This window comes from Mauremys reevesii, linkage group 1, assembly GCF_016161935.1.
Source record: "Mauremys reevesii isolate NIE-2019 linkage group 1, ASM1616193v1, whole genome shotgun sequence".
Classification (NCBI taxonomy): Eukaryota; Metazoa; Chordata; order Testudines; family Geoemydidae; genus Mauremys; species Mauremys reevesii.
Window position 1 is genome coordinate 150130382 of NC_052623.1, and position 21415 is coordinate 150151796.

Consider the following 21415-nt stretch of genomic DNA (forward strand, 5'->3'; position numbering starts at 1 on the left):
GCCACCCCTGGCAGTACTGCTTTGGGGCACTCAGGGTGTCAGATGACAGTTTAGATTTGTTTATTTTTGTTGGCATGATTCGTGAGTTTTCATGCCCAAACGAAGGCGCTGAGATGCTGCCTGTCTAGACTGTTAGGCCACTGTTTCAGGTAAAATCTCCCCGCTCCCCCACCCCCAATTAAACACCCAGTCCCTGACCACTTGACAAACAGTACCGTTTATCTTCAGCAACGATACCTACTCTGAAACATGTTAAAACAATGATTTTAAAATCTTCTTGGCTGCCCTAACTACTCCCCCCTTTGGCTACCTACTCTTACTTTGGCCAACACTGGTGTAGATATGCATAACATGACTCTCTTATTCTTACATGTTTTGATGAGCAGGGAAATATTTACTAATGTTGGCATTTAAAGTATCATCACTGGCTAGTGAGTTAGCACCCAGCTATATAAGAGGGTGAGTTCATTGCTTCAGACTCTCCACAAACTCAGACATCACTGTAATTTGTGTCACAATTTTAAGATTTTATGTGCCATCATAACAGCTACAGACTTTCATTAAAACAGCAGAAAGAAAACACTGAAAAACCATGAAAGGATTGTCCTTTCATCCCTGGCTAGTACTTTGTTTCCCCACACAAGAGGGCAGGTATCACTGTGGGCAATACTACTTTAATAGGTCTTCAATATTAGCAGTATGTTAACAAGCTACTGAATTCAGCTAAATATTTTCTGTTCCTTATAGACTGCTGGAGAAATGTGAAAATATTGTTTGAGAGTTCCATAATCCAAAAGTCACTTGCAGAATTTAACCAAATGTAAACATTGTTAGTCCTCCCCAACATTAACCAGAAAGTGAAAAGGCTTTCCTAACTCAAAGTAGGGAGGTAGGTGAGGAGAGTGTTAAATTAATGAGGCTCATAACACCCACATGAAACTTTGTAGTTAAAGTCACAACCAAATCATCTGTAAATTTTCCACATTTACACATTTTGATTCTGACCCTATAAGCCCACCTGCATCAAATGGCGCCTCAATTAAATCAGCTAGTATGTGCAGGAGCTTGCACCACCAGGGGAGCTCTTCATTATTGTGAAAATATCCTACTTTTTCAATGTGATATATGCAAAAGTTAATCTCATTAAAAATATTTTAAAGATTCAGCTCAGAAAAATTAATGTAAAAACTAGGGCTGTCAATTAATTACAGTTAACACATGTGATTAACAAAAAAATAATCGCAATTAGAGAAATTAGTCATGATTAATCAGTGTTAATTGCACTGTTAAACAATAAAATACCAATTGAAATTTACTAAAATATGTTTGGATGTTTTTCTACATTTTCAAATATACTGATTTCAATTACAACACAATACAAAGTGTACAGTGCTCACTTTATATTATTTTTGATCATTTACACTGCAAATATTTGTAAACAAAGAAATACTGCAGTATTTTTCAATTCACCTCATACAAGTACTATAGTGCAATCTATCATGAAAATGCAACTTACAAATGTAGATTTTTGTTGTTATATAACTGCACTCAAAAACTTTAGTGCATCTGGCACATAAATATCTTGCGACGCTGGCTACAACAGTGCCTTGCGAATGCCTGTTCTCACTTTCAGATGACATCATAAACAAGAAGCAGGCAGCTTTATCTCCTGCAAATGTAAACAAACTTGTCTTAGCGATTGGCTGAACAAGAAGTAGGACTGAGTGGACTTGTAGGCTCTAAAGTTTCACATTGTTTTATTTTTGAATGCAGTTATTTTTTTGTTCCCAAATCTACATTTGTAAGTTCAACTTTCATGATAAAGAGATTACACTACAGTACTTGTATTAAGTGAATTGAAAAATACTGCCGTATATATTTGTTCATTAGCCCGTTCGTTTATAAGCCAACCCCCCCCCCCCCAAGATGGTTAGGTAAAAAGAGCAAAAAATGTATGAGCCTTTCATAAGCCAACCCTATATTTCAGGGGTTGGCAAACTTGGCTCCCTGCCCGTCAGGGTAAGCCACTGGTAGGATGTTGTTTACTTGGAACATCTGCAGGCATGGAGGCCCCTCAGCTTCCTGTGGCCGCGGTTCGCTGTTCCTAGCCAAATGTGGGAAGTCCCCACTTCCCACAGCTCCCAAAATGACAACGTATTAGATATTCAATTCAATGATTCCATAGAGTTTAAAATCATCAAATTTTGGTGTAGACCTGTTTATAAGCCGATCCCCACTCTTTGATGCATGACATTTTTACCAAAAATATTCGGCTTATGAATGAGTATATACGGTATTTTTATTTTTTATAGTGCAAATATTTGTAATCAAAAATAAATATAAAGTGAGCACTGTACACTTTGTATTCTGTGTTATTATTGAAATCAATATATTTGAAAATGCAGAAATCTCAAAATATTTAAATGTACTCTATTATTGTTTAATCGCGCAATTAAACGGGATTCATTATTTTAATCGCTTGACAGCCCTAGTAAAAACATATTTTTCACATGGATGCTCTGAAAAGAAAAAAAATTCAGTGAGGCCTTGGTCCTTCAATCAAGATCCATGTGTGCAGATGCTTGCTCACTCAGCCCACATTGACATTAGTAGTGCTCAGCGTGGATGCCAGGATCTGCCCAGAAGAATAAGATTGCAGGAGCAGGGCTGTAGTGAGTCGGTGTGGCTCCCCTCCTGCCCTGAGGAGGGAGCTCCCTTACTGACGCCCAAGTGGACGGAGCCACCACCACCAGTCCCTGCCCCCCGGAAGTCAAGGGGCGGGACAGGAAGTAGAAAAGCCGGCCGCCAGAGCTCAGTCAGAGCCCAGCCACCACCGGGAGCAGACGTGCCGGCGGGAGCTCCTGACTGGGAACCCTCCAGGACCCGAGGCAGCTGTCCTGACTGGCCGGAGCTTCCCCGCGCCCACTACGACGAGGAGCCGCCGGAGCTTCCCCGTGACAGGTACTGGGGGCTGCCGCTGGAACTCCCCCGCAACCCCTACGAAGAGGAGCCACCGGAGCTTCCCCGGCCCTGCTGTTACCCGGAGGAGCCACTTGAGCACGCCTGGCCTGACTTCCCCGAGGAGCTGCCAGACCTGCCACCAAGCCCTGGTCTGGAGGAGCCTATGCAGGTTGACTGGCCTGGAGCTGGTGCCCGGACGAGGTAAGCCCTGAGGGGGAAAATGGAAGTAGCCCGGGGGTAGCCGACCCGTCAGGCTGCAGACGCAGAGGTCCCGATGTCAGTGTGTTGCGGTCACTCACGGGTGGCAGTTTTCCCCCTCACTCAGCCCCTGCTCCAAAGGGCCTGAGTTTATTGTGCTGATTGCTGCTCAGCCCCTGCAACCAAGGGCCTGAGCTCCCTGTACTGTCTACTGCTCAGCCCCTGCACCAAAGGGCCTGAGCTCCCTGACTATTTGTTTGCTGCTCAGCCCTTGCCATCAAGGGCCCGAGCCTTTTGTACTGTGTGTTGTTACTCAGCCCTGTCCCAAAGGGCCTGAGCTCCGTGTGCTGTATTGCCGCTCAGCCCCAGCAACAGAGGGCCTGAGCTCCCTAACACTGTTTACTGTTGCTCAACCGGTTTACTGTTGCTCAACAGAAGACGTGGAGTGAGTCGGTGTGGCTCCCCTCCTGCCCTGAGGAGGGTTGAGCCCCGGCGCGATCGATTACACGGGCCTTCATTTCTTTTCTGGTTCTAAAGCATTTATTCTGATTAGAAGAGCAATTTGCTACACAGTTTTCAAAACAAACAAAACATAATCAATAAATATATTCCAAATGCTGTCATTGCCCAAAAGACTGCAGTTTTCCAAATAGGCATTAAAGTTTTTCCTTCTGATGTTTACATTAACAACTTCTAAGAATAACTGAGCATGAGAACCAAAAGAGTCCACAATTAAATAAGTGGTCATTTAGCTTAGGTCACAGTTTCATATTCTGAACTACAGTGTTGACAAAAGCCAAGTTTCTTATTTGTATCTTTTGTTAAACACTATACTGCGCACGTCAAATCTGGCAATAATTAGCACACTCCATTGTGAAAGACAATTACCGCAAATATCTAAACTTAAATTGTATGCAACATGCTGTAAATTTTAATAAAACTTCTCACAAATTTAGGGAATCCATCATCATGGCAAATCCCAAAGGGACACAGTCTCTCAAACTGAGCTCCATCTGGATCACTCTCTGGCAAGGTGCTTGAGGTGATCTGATTGTATATTCAGTTTATGTCCATCACAGGCAATCTTGCATTGCCACTAAAGCTTTTGGCACCCATGCAATTATTGGTCCCATAGAAGCATTTACTGGTGTACACACTTCAGAATTTGTTGGTCCTCTGTTCTATTAATGTAGCCATTGAAACTAAACAAGAGCTGATGGAGGCGGTTGCTAGATTTGACTATCTCATTTCTGATGTTGTTCTTGATATGGAACAGCTGACGAAGATGACAATCAGAAACATCAAGTGTTATTCAGCCTTCCACATTTCACTTCCATACAATGGAGTTGGTATAACAGTGGCTCTTTAGATTGACAATTTTGTAGCAAACTTGATGTCACAACATCCCCACAGTGGACCCTGAAGGGTCCGAAACATGGCACAGCTGCAGCTATACACACATCCATATCTTTTGAGTAATCTGATTGATGATGAAAAAATACCACCAGAAGGTTATCCACTGCAGATGGTTAGGATTCCATCAGCACTACTGCCTATAACAAGGAATGCCACATCCAATTCAGCTACATGGAAGTAAATTATTTCATAAAATGGAGAAGCAAATGTGTGCAGCCAACATATGCTTAATGTTTTCCTAATTTTTCCACAATTTTAATGTTTAGTAAGATATATACAATTAAACATTTCCCTAGTATGCTTTTCATAACTCCGCCAACTTCCCGTTTGTTAATAAATTTAAAATTACATATCTAGAAATCTTGGATAAATACCAGTAAGGAATTGCAGTAACATCTCTCAATAATATACTCCAGGGATCGGCCCCCGCTCCAGGCCAATGGGGGCTGCGGGAAGCGGCGTGAACCCAGGGCTGTGCTGGCCGCCGCTTCCCGCCGCCCCCCTTGGCCTGGGACAGCGAACTGTGGCCAGTGGGAGCCGCGATCAGCCAAACCTGCTGACGTGGCAGGTAAACAAACCAGCCCAGCCCACCAGGGGCTTACCCTGGCAGGTCGCGGACCAAAGGTTGCCGATCCCTGATATACTCTATAAAACTATCTTCAGAACGCTTACTGAAAATATAAAGCATCAAATATTTTGTACAGTACATGTTTACTGTTAATACTGTAAACACCACTAGGTTATCAGACAATTAAGATATGCAGACTATCAAATCTGAAGTCACAAACTCCCATAGACAAGTGATCAGTAAAATACACTTTCCAGTCTAACTTCCACCTTCAAGTATTTTAGAAAGATTTCAGTATAACTGAAATTATTACTTAACTATGCCACATAATTCAGTACATCTCCCATGCACACAGAGAAATGTTGCCATACAAGTTGGGTATCAGTGTTCATTTTCTGAACAGACCAAGATGGATAAAAATCAATGATTTAAAAAAAAATCGGATTTTTTTATTTAAATCAGATTTTTTTTGATAAAATGCTTTCTCAGGGAAAAACCTATCTAAAGATAGTTTTAGATAGATACATAATAGCTCAGATATCTCATCATGGAATAGGTATTATAAATTCTAATTCTATAGTATGAGACAATATATTCATGTAATGTTTAAGAAAAGTTGAGAGTTCCAATAGTTCATGGATTAGGGACCCAACTTTATAGGGTTCCAGGGGCTTCTGTATAGATTAACCAAAGTAATCTTTCTATCTACCCAATGGGACTCAGTTCTCAGTCTAGAAGATACCATCAGAGATGCTTAGTTTTGCAGTTCTCACTGTGGATTTGTGTCTCCAGAGATAACATGCTTGTTAATAAAAATGTTTTTAAAATAAATAAATAAATAAATATACAGAGGTGAGAAACAACATACCTCAACCCTATTGTCCCTCTGCAAATTTGTGTACACAGTCAATCCCTTAACTCTCTAAAACTGCAAAGTTTCAAAAAGTTCAATGAATAGTAGATTGTTGGGGAGGTGGAATAGAACTGGACAAGCATGTGTGCAAAATGCAAACAGTGCAACAAAGAAATGCAAGACCTAGTTGCCTGAATGAAACAACATCATGAGAAGTGTTCCTTCTCAGGAGGAAGCTGTGCTGAAGATGATGAAAGGAACATGTCTGAACACGCAGAATCTTCAGGTTGCTAAACCTTTTTATTTCATACTTCTTTCATAAGGACTGCTCGTCTTCCTTCTGGACTATTCTTGAATTCTCATGTTTGAGCAAAAAATATAGTTGTTACTCTATGGTACACCTCTACCTCGATATAATGCTGTCCTTGGGAGCGAAAAAAATCTTACCGCGTTATATCGAACTTGCTTTGATCCACTGGAGTGTGCAGCCCCGCCCCCCCGAAGCACTGCTTTACCACATTATATCCAAATTTGTGTTATATCGGGTCGCATTATATCGAGGTAGAGGTGTACTATCATTTTAGATGCAGTTGTGATAAAAAAATACATAGCTGAAATAGGCAGATCTTCCTTTTACAAATTCACCTTTAAAGTAGTACTGGGTGTCAGTGAATACAATGAGTAATACCAAATGAGCAGTATGGTAATAATAATTAAATAACTGCACTGACTTATTTTGTTTAGGAGAATCCATCCTCTACAGGATTCTGAAGGCTATCCACCTTCAAGATCAGCATCATTTTCTATAGTTTCAAAGTTATCTGCCAATTATAGTGTTTCAGTATCATGTATGTCACATAGCCACAGTATATCACCTGTAGCAAAAAGAGAAAAAAAAAATCTCCATCATCCAGAAACAATGATAGATACGTTTGTGATAAGAACCAGCAAGATTACAAAAAGAGGTCATTCATGAAAAAATTGCCCAGTTTGTTTATGCAACAAACTCTCCTTTCCATATGATTGAGAACCCACACTTCATTAACATGGTTCAGTCATTAAGACCAAGATACAGTCCACCCAACAGAGCAGATGTCACAGCCAAATTGCTGGATAAAGTGTATGAAAGAGAAATTGAGCAGTGTGCAAAAGGTCTAGAGGGTAAAATTGTTAACTTGAGTCCTGATGGGTGAAGCAATGTCCACAATGATCCTGTTGTATGTGCTTGCGTAACAACAGAAGAAGGGAAAGTCTTCCTTACAGAAACAACTGATACATCAGGAAATGCACACACAGCAGAATACTTACAAGCGGCAGCAGTAAAAGCTATAACAAACTGTTAAAAATTCAAATGTCTAGTATGCAGCTTGGTCACAGACAACGCTGTAAATGTATCCAAGATGAGAAGAAATTATTTAGAAGAGTCCCAAGCTAATAATATACGGTTGCAGTGTTCATTTGATGCACCTCCTAGCCAAAGACTTCAGTGTTCCAGAAATAAAGGCTAATAATGTTGAAATTGTAAAGTGATTGTTACGGAAGTATTTTGCAACAGCTGCTCTGAAAAAATGTGGGACGAACCAAGTTAACGCTCCCACAAGACATGTGATGGAACTCAGTAGTGGACTGTTTTGAGCGCTATATGAGGAACTGGCCTAATCTGATGACAGTTTGTGAACAAAATCGTGAAAAAAATGTATGGAACTGTCACAGCCAAAGTTCTGAACATTGGGCTTAAGAGAAATGTTGAACACATGCTGAGTACCCTGAAGCCTATTTCTGTAGCCTTGAAAAAAATGCAGGGAAATAGCTGTTTTATTGATGACGCTGTTGAAAACTGGAAAGAACTCAGGGAGATCTTAAAAAGAGAAATATGCAATGACAGAGTTAAATTACAAGCATTAAAAAAAAACGAATGGGACAAGCACTATCTCTATCTCATTTTCTTGCAAATATTCTCAATACTCGGTACTAGTGTCACACCTTAACTGCTGAAGAAGAGGAGTTGGCTACGACATGGACATCCAGCAATCATCCCTCCATAATGCCAACTATAATACACTTCAGAGCTAAGGGTGAACCATTCAAGAAATATATGTTTGCTGATGTTTTAAAGAAAGTCACACCAGTGAACTGGTGGAAGTCACTTAAGCACTTGAATTCAGAGACTGTTGAAGTGATAATCTCACTTAACAGCAGTAGCTTCTTCTGCTGGTGTAGAAAGAATATTTTCTTCCTTTGGACTAATTCATTCCAAATTGAGAAATTATTTGGGACCTGAAAAAGCAGGAAAGCTTGTTTTTCTTTTCCAGATTATGAACAAACAGAAAAATGAAGGTGAAGACAACTGAGTTTGCAGCAGAAGCCAATATTTTAAGTTTCTCATGTTGACCTGGCTGATGTAGTTTTTTTTTTTTTTATATTTCATTTAACTATTTTAATAAAAACAATCTTAACAAAAACAAACCTGATTTTAAAAACTTGAATGTTTAAATAAATTCAAAAATTCATATGCTTGTTTTGTTAAAATATTATATGTTTGCTGTGAAGAAAAAAATCCAGAATACATAATATTATTGTTTTAGTTAAATAAAACAATTTAAATGTCTGTCTGGTGATGGTCTCCTCCTAATACACCATGGCAAGAAAATCCTCCAAATATTAATGATTAACCTGTTGAATTGTAGATAGTTCACCTCCCAATGACTTCATAAATATCTGCTTCAATTACCTTTGGTAAATGAAATAACCAAACAATCATTCATTTTCTGATATAGCTGTAAAACTAATCTGAAAAGTTTTCAAAATAAATCACTTAAAATATATATAGTGGGTACCCTTAAAAATGAAACCTACATCTATATGAGTTGTGTAGAGTATGTATTAAGGTTGTAACAGGGATTGGCAAACTATGGCATGCGTGCCAAAGGTGGCACGCGAGCCGACTTTTGATGGCACTCAGCAGCGGGCTGAGCGGTTCAGCCCACCACCGCTCTGGGGTTCCGGCTGCTGCCTCATTGTCAGCCGGGGTCCCGGCCGCCGGCCCCACTCAGCGCCCGCTGCCAGCCTGGGGACTCCCAGGCTGGCAGCGGGCTGAGCAGGCGGGCAGCTGAGACCCCGGCTGGAACCCCAGAGTGGCAGTGGGCTGAGCCACTCAGCCTGCTGCCGGCCTGGGGTTCCATTCACTCAGCCGGCGGCGGGCTAAGCAGCTCAGTCCGCTGCCAGTCTGGGATGCCGGCAGCTCTCAGCGGGGTGCAGCAGCACTCAACCTGCTGCTGGTCTAGGGTTCCAGCTGCCGGCCCCGCTCAGCCTCCTGCCGGCCTGGGTGAGCAGAACCCCAGGCTGGTAGCGGGATGAGCAGAGCCTGGAATCCTTGTCTGGGGTTCCAGCCACCAGCCCTGCTCAGCCCGCTGCCAGTCTGGGGTCCAGCTGCTGGCCGGTATGGGGTTCTGTCCACCAGCTCCTGCCAGCCGGGATCCCAGCCACCGGCCCTGCTCAGACCACTACCAGCCTAGGGTTCTGCTCATCCAGGCCAGCAGGAGGCTGAGCGGGGCTGGCGGCTGGGACCCTGACTGGCAAGGGGCTGGCAGCCAGAACCCCATACCGGCAGCAGGCTGAGTGCTGCCGGCACCACAGACTGGCAGCGGACTGAACCACTCAGCCCCCCGCCGGCTGAGAGAATGGAACCCCAGACTGGCAGCGGGCTGAGTGGGGCTGGTGGCTGGAACCCCAGACAAGGATCCCAGGCAAGGATCACACTACATTGATAAGATCTGCATTTTAATTTTATTTTAAATGGACCTTCTTAAATATTTTAAAAACCTTATTTACTTTAAATACAACAGTTTATTTACATAATTTAGACAGAGAGAGACCTTCTACAACCGTTAAAATGTATTACTAGCAAGCAAAACCTTAAATTACAGTGAACTTGGCACACCACTTGTGAAAGGTTGCCGACCCCTGGGTTAGAACAACCAACAAGAATGCACTTTTATGTAGGAATCCATGATTAAATCAAGTCTTCCTGACTAGTGTTTTAAATCAAATCCACCCTGCTGGGAGCCCAGCTCTGAAGGCAGAGTCACCATCAGCACTAGTGGAGAAGTAAGGATGGCATAGTAGGTACTGCCATCCCTACTTCTGCGCTGCTGCCTGCAGAGCTGGGCCCTCAGTCAGCAGCCGCCATTCTCCGGTTGCCCAGCTCCAAGGGCAGCAGCGCAGAAGTAAAGGGTGGCATGATATGGTATTGCCACCCTTACTTCTGTGCTGCTGCTGGCGGAGCGCAGAAGTAAGGGTGGCAATACTGCAACCCCTCTAAAATAACCGTGTGACCCCACCCCGGCAATTCCCTTTAGGGTCAGGAACCCCAATTTGAGAAACACTGGTCCCCATGAAATCTGTATAGTATAGGATGAAAGAGACCAGATTTCATGGTTTGTGATGTAGTTTTCATGGTCATAAATTTGGTAGGGCCCTAGTTATGATAATGACGATTAGAAATATCACCGGCCCTATTACATTTCAGTGATACCTGTACAAACTTATATTTTGTTTTACCAGACAGTTGTTGTGATGCTTTGAGGCCACAAAGAAATGCAATTTTATGTCTTGAATGCAAATATTCCAAAGTGGTCATTTTAACATGTTGATGGTATCATTGGTTATCCCTATTTCTATGATAATGGCACCGTTTGACTGCTCCACATCACACCTTATCTTGAAGAAGACACAATAAGCCTTCAAATGACATACGATGTGCATGTGTGTAGAGAGAATACATTAAGTCGATCAAATCAGTGGTGTCTGCCACTCACCTAACACATTTATCACAACCACCGTACAAAAAACAGAAGTGACCAGAAGTTTCTTTTTAATACATGTTCATACTATTGGGGATTTATATTTCTTAGCATAATGAAAACATAAATCCACATATTTTAGTTTTCATGTTTTTTCCTGGATCACATATTATAAAAAAGTAAATAAAGAATAAAACAAATGGAGCGTGAGCCATTTTTTTCCACAGCATTTTATCAGGACTGATAAAAGCTCTGTCTTTAGGACATGTCTCTAAACACATGTAATGGGTGGGAAACAAGGTATTCAAAGCAAAGGAAGAATAAAAACTTAACAGAGTGGATTAGAGACAAAGATAGGCAGATTGAAGCACTCGTGTTTATTTTAACAGGAGGGGGAAGTGCAAATAATATAGAAAGCATATAAAAATTGCTGCAGGAGTTTTTTTTCCTGGACTGCATTCATAAAAAGAAAAGTCTGATTTCTTTTGGCGCTTTCCTGACAACAGTCTACTGCCACTTCCCAGGCATCTAATCCCTACAGCAACTGAGAATATGGATAGCAATCTCTAGGGTGGACTTCAGAAAGTCCACAGCAATCACAATTCAGGTTTTTAATAAAGTGCTCTAAGAATCTTCTCATTGTCACACAACCAATCTTCCATTTTTATACGATACTGTCAAACTACTGAACTATGACTACAGTGTTATGTTGGTCATTGTAAGACAGTACATAAGGGTAAAAAAAAAAAATCCCAGCTTGTTGGATCAACTTATTTGGTAAAACTTGACACATGATTTTATGAAGTCTACTTACTATGCAAATTATATTTGCAAGCAATTGAACTTTACTGCACTAATTCTATCATTTTTAAAAACTTGTTTTAAATTTTGGAAAAGGGCTGCTCACCTGTTGGATCTGGGTCAATTAAAACATTCAGTAAACTGAAGAGCAGACATATGTAGTGGGATCTATCAGGTCTAACATATGTACAAGAGGGGACAGGATCAAGGAAAAAAAGATTAGTGTTTTACCTTTCTTTTTCCCTTAAAGACCCAGTGTTACAAAAATTTTGGATTATAATACCTATACCAGCATCATACATTTTTCTTTATCCAGAATATCTATGTACTCTTCAACTTAAGCATATTTCTTTCAGTCTTTCAAGTGGCAAATTTCGGAAATCAAAGTGCCTGGTAGACATTAAAACAGTGGTTCTCAACCAGAAGTACATGTACACTTGGGGGTACTCAGAAGTCTTCCGGGGGTACATCAACTCATCTACAACATATGCTTAGATGTGTAACATAAAAGGCAACATAAAAAGAACTAGCAAATCCAGTACAAACTAAAATTTCATGCCATCACTTGCTTATAATGGTCTATATACTATACACTGAAATGTAAGTACAATATTTATATTCCAATTGATTTATTTTATAATTCTGTTGCAAAAATTAGAAAGTAAGCAGTTTTTCAGTAACACTATGCTGTGACACTTGTATTTTTATGTCTGATTTTGCAAGCAAGTAGTTTTTAAGGGTATGTCTACACTACCCGCCGGATCGGATCGGCGGGTAGTGATCGATCTATCGGGGACCGATGTATCGCGTTTTGTCTAGACACGATACATCAATCCCCGAACGCGCTCCCCGTTGACTCCGGAACTCCACCAAGGCGAGAGGCAGAAGCAGAGTCGACAGGGGGAGTGGCAGCCGTCAATCCTGCGCCGCGAGGACACAAGGTAAGTCAATTTAAGTCGCTCTAACATACATCAACTTCAGCTACGCTATTCTCGTAGCTGAAGTTGCATATCTTAGATCGATCCCCCTCCCCCTCCAGTGTAGAGCAGGCCTAAGTGAGGTGTAACTTGGGGGTACGCAAGGCAAATAAGATGCCTGAATGGGGTATGGTAGTCTAGAAAGATTGAGAGCCATTGCATTAACATGTTAACATCAGAACCCCATCTTCTAAGTATTGATTGATACTAGAATGAGGCTACAGCCAAGATGTCTGCTTATTCTTCATGAAGTAGACAGAACAGGACATTCAATACCACAGAGGTTTCTGCATGTATGTCAGGCTATAATTTGTTCAATTTAGGACAGGTATGTGACAAATTTGCAGACAGTTGCTGGCATCTTCAGCATTTCCTCTCCTTTGCAAGATCTGCTTTAAATAAATTAGCTGAGGTTCAGTAGAATCTACTGAGGATCTTGTTCTGAAAATAATTTTGAGAAAGCACTTCTGACAGCCAAATAAATTTCTGCCCCAGCCTCCAAGAGAGATTTTTATTTTGTCTAACTCTCTCCTCATTTAGCTATAATCCCTCATACATATGAATTGGCATTTGACATCTATTTGTATGCAATCTCAGCAAAACGGTTATCATCAGTCTTTCACAAGAAAGCCTCATTTCCCATATTCTTGATGCAGACAGATAGCACAAAATATATATTGTTTTTAAAATGTGGAGCATGCAGAAGATATGTATTACACAGCCATTAAAAGGGCACCTTCAACTGAAAAAAAGTAACTAACCTCTGATTTTTTGCTACTATTTGTTGCTGAAAATAAACATCCAATATTAGTTTGGTTACACTGACCTAGGCAACTTTACTGCTTCCGCTGTATAATTGCTCACTTGGTTTTTGTGAGCCTTCCACACACCAAAGGGCAGGGGGGTGGGGGGGAAGAGATAATATAACTGCAAACCCACAAACATTGGCAGACATTTTTGTTTTATACATTTGGGTCATTACCCCCAATGAAAAGTTCAAAAGGGGCCAAAAAAAATAATATGGAGGCTCTGATACACAAAAAGGAAAGCTCTCCATAGGGTTTATTCTCCATTATGTATGTTTTATTGGATTATTTGACAAAAAATTAATGTCTTTCTTGATATATTAAAGTTGGACACACTACCTGGTTCAACTACAACAAGAAATTATTCCAGATTCTTAATATTAATTAAAGCTCATCTTACATTTTTGGAAAGATGCTTCTAAAAGTAAAAAGGTCACTAGACTCAACTACAGTAAAGCATGAGAAAGTGTACACAACCCATTTAACATACCCAAATTTTATTAAGTTTGGAACTATATTATACTCATTAGTTTTGGACATTCACTAAAACTTACCAGCTTTAGATTTCAAAAAAATGTACTAAGTATAGCAAACACTGAGTTAGTAGTTTGATTGTTGGCTGTTATGAACCTGTTGCTGTAATGTTACCCAACTTAGAGATGTACTGGTTACAAGTACAAGTTTTATTCTCAATTTTTTCTCAGTGAAAATGGTATTAGGAGGTTCATGTTTATTATTTATTGTGTTTCCATATCAAAGGGGGCATAAGATGACACTGACAAGTCCTAACAACACACTACAGGACTCAAAAACCTGACTGGTTTGTATCTGGATGGTGTCTCGCCACCAGAAATATAGTTTCAGAAGGCCAGACTATAAGGAGGCTACTCAATCTACTTCAAGTTAAGTACAAGTATAAATCTCTGCAGGATTGGGGAAGCTGTCTTGAACTCATGGATCTCAGTTACATCCTAAACATGTCCACTTAAAGCTACAGGGTTAGCAGAGGCAATATTGAAAATATCATTTGGTCTGCAGAATCTTTATTATCTATGATAATGCAAAAGCAAGAAAGGAATCTTGCCAGATTCCAAGACAAGTTGCTGCTTAGGGGAAAAAACTGTTATTTGTAAATTGAGAAAAATATAATATAGAATCACAAACAAAACACTACTTGCTATTTTTATGGAATTGTTTTCAGATTAGAACTGTGTTTTAGGCTTGAAAAAAAACAACTGAGGCATAAAAAGACTTTCTATGCATACTTCAACTTAATACTGATAGATTTTTAGGCCAAGAGACAGACCATTATGATTACCTATATATGACCTCCTGCATAACACAGGCTACAGAACTTCACCTATTAAGTCCTGCATCATATTCAGTAAATTAACAGCCTGAACTAGAAACATATCAGAACCTGTCTTGATTAATAATTTCTCCAATACCTTCTACCATTATAATACGCTACTTTTCTTGTATACTGAAAATTCTTTGCCAAGACCCACCTGTGATAAAATACCCCAATATGAAGTTTTGTTACAGTTCAACTAAACTAAGAAATCTGCTTTTTAGGAGACTTTCTCGATCAATAAGCATGGACAAGTTTATCAACACCTAAGACAAAGTGCCAGTTTGATAAAATTGCTTTTAGCTATACAATTTAGGCTATCAAGACTTTTCAATGTGTCCTACTTCAAGAGCTCCTTCAGCATCTTTTTTATCTTATTTGGAAACCAATAGCCTCAGGGCTTGTCTTCACTGCAGAGTTTACTTGAGTTGTAAATTGAGTGTTGTCCCTAACTCAAGTCCCAACAACACAAAAACACACTAACTCAAGCTGACTGGCTTGATAGGGGCATAGGCTCCAGTTAACAGAACTCTCAGCTGTTAATACAATAAGGCTACATTTACACTACATCCAGGATCAACACTCTGAGATCGATCCACCGGTGGTCAATTTAGCGGGTCTAGTGAAGACCTGCCAAATCAACAGCAGATCGCTCTCCAGTCGACTCCTGTACTCTACCCCCAATGAGAAGAGTAAGGTAAGCCGACCGGACAGTGCAGACCCCGCGGTAACTCGACCTAAGTTGACTCCAGCTACGTTATTCACATAGCTGAAGTTGTGAAATGTAGGTCAACTTACCACGGTAGTGTAGACACAGCCTAACACCCGAGTTAGGCAGTGTGACATTTCACAGTGGCCATTCTCATTCTGCCATAACGACACAGCTTCAGTCAAGTCAATAGTTATTTTTTCTTATAAGCCACCCCACTATTATACAAGGTAGCAAGGATCCCTTGGTAATGCACAGCAGACAGAATAGTAGTGCACCATGCGTGCAACCTCACTATCACAAGTTCAATTCACAACTTTACCTGCAGAGTATAAAATGACAAACAGGAGAGAGGGAGAATTTTTATTTTACAAGTAAAAGCTATAGTTTCACTTTATAATATAGATACTTAAAACATGAAATACAAACACCATTTTTCTACTACATTTATAACTCATTTTATAAAACAATCAGAAGCTTTGCAAACAGAAACTTCAGGAGTTTTACTTAGGAAAAGAAAGCTTGTTATGTTATTCTACTGTAAGTGGAAAAAAATCAGTAGTTTAACTATCAAAATAAACTTTTAAAAAAAGGCAGGTTTTTCCTTGTAAGAGGGTTTAATTTAAAAAAATACTCAAAATGTAAACTGCTCATATACACCAGTTACAGGCTACCAGTCTACCAATTGACAATTTGTACTTTTTTTTTTTTGGTAGTAGTGTATGCCAGAGCTAAAAACAAAGATTCTCCACTGATAGTTGATAATCAGCAGTGAGATTTGTCCTATTAATGTTTATATAAAATGAAAAATGAAAGTCATTGTAGAAAATCATGCTGACAAAGCTTCAGCAGCAAATATTCACTGCATAGCCTACTGTAATAATTAGAAAAGCAACTACCATTTTTAAATGATTCCTCAGCTTAAAATAGGATATAAGACAATTAGCAAACGATGTTAACTGACTATCATTTAACAATCTTCATAGCCACTTTTACGTAGACTTATAGAAAGATTAGTACAGTGTCTTGCTTTACTTTATTAAGGACCACCTTTTAACCTGGCACATATAGGCCATGCCACTTTTCCAAAGATAAAGGAACCGTACAGTATGTTTCTGCAACTTTAGAATACAGTCATTCTTGGGCATATTTAACAGGAGCAAAAAAGGGGGAAAAAAATCTTAGCTAGGGGAAAAAGCTGATATGGGATTACAAGTCATGTCCGAAGGAAGTGTAACACACCCTCAAACAGCAATTTCAAAACAGCAGCAAAGCATCTATATTAGGCGTAATTAGGGTCCGTCTGCTATGTGTTCTGTAATCAATCAAACACCACACAGGAGCTCAAGTTTAGCTCTGAGAGGGGCGTCCGGACAGGGCACAACCAGGCCATTGTTACCCCTTCTACGGCCAGAGCCAAACCAGCAGCAGCAGCAGCAGCAGGCTGCAGAGTCAGCATGCCGAAGAGTGGAAAGAGGCGGTGGCAACTCTCCCACCTGCAATGACTTACACCAGAAACAGCCAGACAATAGTTGTGGCCCGCGCAAGAAGCCACCTCCCGGTCACAGACCCGCGCGGCATCACCAGGCAACCCCCACGCCGCCTCCAAACACACCGAGCCGAAGTTTTGCTGTCCAGAGTGGGGGGCGGGGGGGGAGGGAGGGAAGGAAGAAGGGGGCACCACGCACCCATCGCCCCCTCCACAGTCCCCACCCCCAGCGCGGCTCGGAGCCTACAAGGAACAGTCACCGCAGCCCCCGGTCCCCCCGCCAAGCCCCAGCCCCGGGGCTCCGATGCCCTCGCGCCCCTTCGCACCCGGGACCCCCCGCCCGGCACAGCCCCGCCCGCTTACCGTGCGCTGGGGGGCGGCGGCGGCAGCATGCCCGGCTCCCCCTCGCTCTACACGGGGGAGGGGCGGGGGCTGCCCGGGACGCCCCCCTCCTCCTTCTCCTGGGTCCGGCGGGGGCGGGTCCCCCCTGTCCGTTCGCGGAGGGGGGAACGGGTCTCCAGGCAGCGCGAGCTCAGAAGAGGGGGCGGGGTAGGGGGGACTGTGGAACACTGGGCGCGGCCGTAAAGCGCTTCCGGGATCCGGGCGGGTGGCCTGGCGTCAAGGGGAGGGGCCCAGCCCGCTCTACCCAGGCGCCAACATGGCGCTGCCCAGGCCGGCTGGCCGCCGGTCCACATATCGCGAGACTTGACGAGAAAAAGGCCCTCGGCGACGCGCAGTGGGGAGGGGTGGGCCAGGGGCTGGCCGGGCGGCGCGGCGCGGCGAGGCGAGGCGAGCGTTGGGCTGAGAACCCTGGAGCGGGCCCTACGTTCGGCACGCGCCCTGCCCGCGCGGCGGGACAGCGGCTGCAGGGGCCGGGCAGCCCGGCCAGAAAAAAATCACCTGAGATTTCAGGCCTCGCTCGGCGGAATCGCGGCTCCCGCGCTGGGCCCTGCAGAGCCTGGGGGCCTCGCCGGGTTTTGTTGTTGTTTTTCCTGTTATGCTGTGGAAGGGTCGGGAGCTTCTTCCCTTAGGTGTGATACACGCCGCGCCCCCCAGCTGAGGCCCACATGGGCAGAGCTGTCCTGGTGGGGTGGGGATGGGGTTTGGGGACCCCTGGAACGGGAGGGGTCTAGTTTGCATTCGGGCCAGGACTACGCCACAGACCGATGCTGGTATAACTACCTGGCTCAGGGGTGTGACCCCCACCCATCCCCGGGGGGACACCGTTACACCAACCACACACACACACCGTGTAGACAGCGCTAGGTCCATGGGAGAGCTGCTTCTGCTGATACAGCTGCCACCTCAGGAAGCGGTGGATTAACTACGCTGACGGAGAAGATCTCACGTCCACATAGTAGTAGAGTCTTCGTTAAAGCACTTCAGTGGGGGCAGCTGCTCTGCTGTATCATTGAAGATGAAGACAAGCCCACTGATTATAAGCTGCACTCACGTACATCGGCCAGGACCATCACTTGCTGCTGCACTCAGCACCTTCTGGCCTTGGTGTGTGATCTGGAAATGAAATCTGAAGTTTATGCAAATTTTGAGTTTGCTTTTAATTAAATCTATCCTGTATCTGTTCCATTTATTGGACCATTTATACCTCATTAAAGGAAGAAATCCTCTCTACAACTGGGTTTTAGCCTGGTATGCTAAGTACAAATGGCACCTTTTTTGAACAAGTTTTTCAGATGTTTTTTTCCACACTTTCAGTTTTCACTGGCAGGTTTGGAAATACCATTTTTTGATGTTTCAATTGCATCTTGATTGTTGCAGAATTCCTTACAGAGCTGATCCAAGTTAATAATTTCCTTCATTCTGAGTACTTCTTTTACAACTCAAGGTTTGGCAAACAAAGCTTCTTATGGAGGCCAATTTCTAACATCATAATGATGTTAGAAGAGGCCCTGAACCAATTATTAATGTACAAATGCAAAGTCATAATACTTAATGAAGTCTTGCTTTACCTTCACTTTTTGGTGTGGTGGTAGTTTTTCCGTAAGTTGTTTGGCTCTGAATAGAGAAAACAGTCCTCTTTAGGTTCAACATCTTCATCTTAACATGGGACATCTATATACACATCAATAATGCATAGTTTTGATTCCTCCAACTTAGTTGAAGACACAAGCCAAATTGTGAAAAAAACATGTAAATGTCCATAATGCAGGAATACTCACCATCTTAGGTGAACATTTTCTTTTAAGCTACCGGGCAAGACTCCCCTAGTGACTTGAAGTTGGCTGCAATTGCTGGCCGGTTTCTCAAAGATAGCCAACTTGTATTCACATGTCACCATACTTCTTTCCATTCAATTTAAAACAAACAAAAAAACAACAACCCTGAATTCTCTGAGCTTTGCAGGGACAGAAAAATGGTTGTAAATTTTTAATAAAATCATTTTTGTGTCAACTGATAGCCAATCACTCACATTTGCAAGTATTGTGGGCTGTGTGTATAGGGAAGTTCATCTCGAATGCAATCATATTCAGCACATCATAACTGATACATCAAGTTGTGTTTACCATAGTTCATATTTGCATTATCATCAGAGTATGCAGTAATACAATTCATGTTAAGCTGGTGTTTATCTAGGCTGGTCTTTATAACACAATGAATGCCTCTTGCAGATTCATCATAGTCTTCATAAAAATTGAGCAACTTGACTGAACACCACGTGATATGGTAAAGTATTGCAAGCACATCAGAAACATCTTTCTGTTCTCTTTACTTGAGGTGTCAGTTGCTATGGCAAAATACATAGGCTGTTTTGGTAGTGAGGGCAATAAATCCCATAAACAATTCCTCACAGACTCTGGGACCAAAACATTAGACACTAATAGCTCTGCCTTGGTTCTTCCACAAGATAATTTGTTAATGTAGGAATCCCAAAAATATTTCGCAAGCAAGCTTATTGCCATAGTCCATGCTCTTCCAACTAAGGCTGTGTTTAACTGTGTGGTAAACAGCTGCAATTTCACACGCTGCAATTCTGTCTCTTTCAGTGTTTGAAGAGACAAAGAATTTTCTAATATTTGTCAGACCTTTAATTTGTTTGTTTTTCTCCTATAAGTTTTGCTTTTATGCCTGATGAATTCATTTGGAATTCATCAGTGAATGTATGGCAGCACAAAGTACAACAGGTTTTACCAGAATTGCTACTGACAGGTTTTACCTAGCTGTATTTTTCTTCCCATTGACGTTTTTATATAGTCTCTTTCTTCTGTTTAGGTCCAGGACTGTCTGAAGTTCCCACTAATATTGCAAGGCAGCCAGGCTGCTGCATCCGGTCCCACTGGAGCTTTCTCTATGTGGGTGGCTCCGCCCATAGATACAGAGTTGCAGGAACTGAGCCTGGACGTGACAAGTTGGAGCGTTCATCCCACTGTCCTGGCCAAATTCCAATATGGAAAATTACATTCGAGATCCCTAAATCTTCTTCCTCCCCTCTGCTGCAGTTGCTATTGCATAATTAGCTCCCCATTCACATCCCATCCTAAATCACTATATGGTATTGTAGCTGAAGGGCTGACATGTTCCACTCTAGAGCAGATGCAGTTTGGAGGTGAACAAAGTCCCTCCTGAGACAAACCCCAATACCCCTTTTTGAAGAGAAACTTCCACAGAGGCCAGTGAGAGTTTTGAGTGAGTGGCGGTTATAGAAATGGTACTGAAACTAAGGTTGGAAAAGACCTTGGGATCATCCTGAATGGCAGGCACAGGGCATATGTGGAGCTTAGGAGAGGGTCCCTCCTCTACCCTTCCCAGCTGAAGAGCTGCTGGTGCCACTCAAATTTGGCTGTTCACTCTCGGTCCATCTATGAATGGTGGTGTGACTTAGTGCACAGGTTGAAATATGGGATAAAAGGAGTCCTGTGCTGATTTAGTATTGGGCAGCCAATTTTTCATTAAAATTACATATGGCCCTTACAACACAGGTCTGTTGGCATCCCAACCGTGGGAGAGGCTGGGTAGCAGCTGCTGCCCCCAAGGGTGGGAGGCAATGGGGCAGGGTTGTTGCAGAGCAAGCATAACTGAGAAGTGATTGGGCCACACCTGAGCAGCCCTGCGACCCCATACGCCAAGTCACAATTCCTGGAATGGGAAGCCAAGCCCAGCCCCACAAGACAGGAGCTGCAGAAACCATTTTATACAATCTCTTATTTAGTGTTATTTTGCATTTGTGGAAAACATGGGGCTCTAGCTGTAGTCATAATATTTGTCCACCTACTTATGTTGTGTGCTGTAATGGGGCAGAGTGTTTGCATAGGCAAAGAGTCATCATGAGGTTTCTGCTATTGCAGGGTGCATAGTGGCCACCTAGGCCCAAAGACATAAAGAACAATTGTGCGAGAAACACAGGATAGGGCTTAATTTCTAAAGGGCATCAGCCCGCGCTGTCTTGTTCTTGATATAGATCCCTACATAGCACTTGTTTGTCCTTAGACTGTGAGCCCTTCAGGGTGGGACTGATCCTTCTGGCT

The 21415-nt window shown here is 42.4% G+C and overlaps 1 protein-coding gene across 8 annotated transcripts in view; it reads right to left on the minus strand.

The window, feature by feature from the left end:
• The window catches only part of TAB3 (TGF-beta activated kinase 1 (MAP3K7) binding protein 3), a 73345-nt gene that overhangs the window by 45090 nt on the left and 6840 nt on the right, over positions 1-21415 (minus strand). For 2 of the 8 annotated variants that reach the window (XM_039489338.1, XM_039489320.1), the window contains exon 1: positions 17295-17570. The exons of 1 other annotated variant lie outside the window; for it this stretch is intronic. The gene's annotated coding sequence lies outside the window, so the exon portion shown is untranslated. Of the gene's footprint in view, positions 1-17294; positions 17577-21415 lie in introns of those variants that run through there. 5 more of the 8 variants (XR_005584861.1, XR_005584862.1, XR_005584866.1 and 2 more) reach the window with 5 other exon arrangements.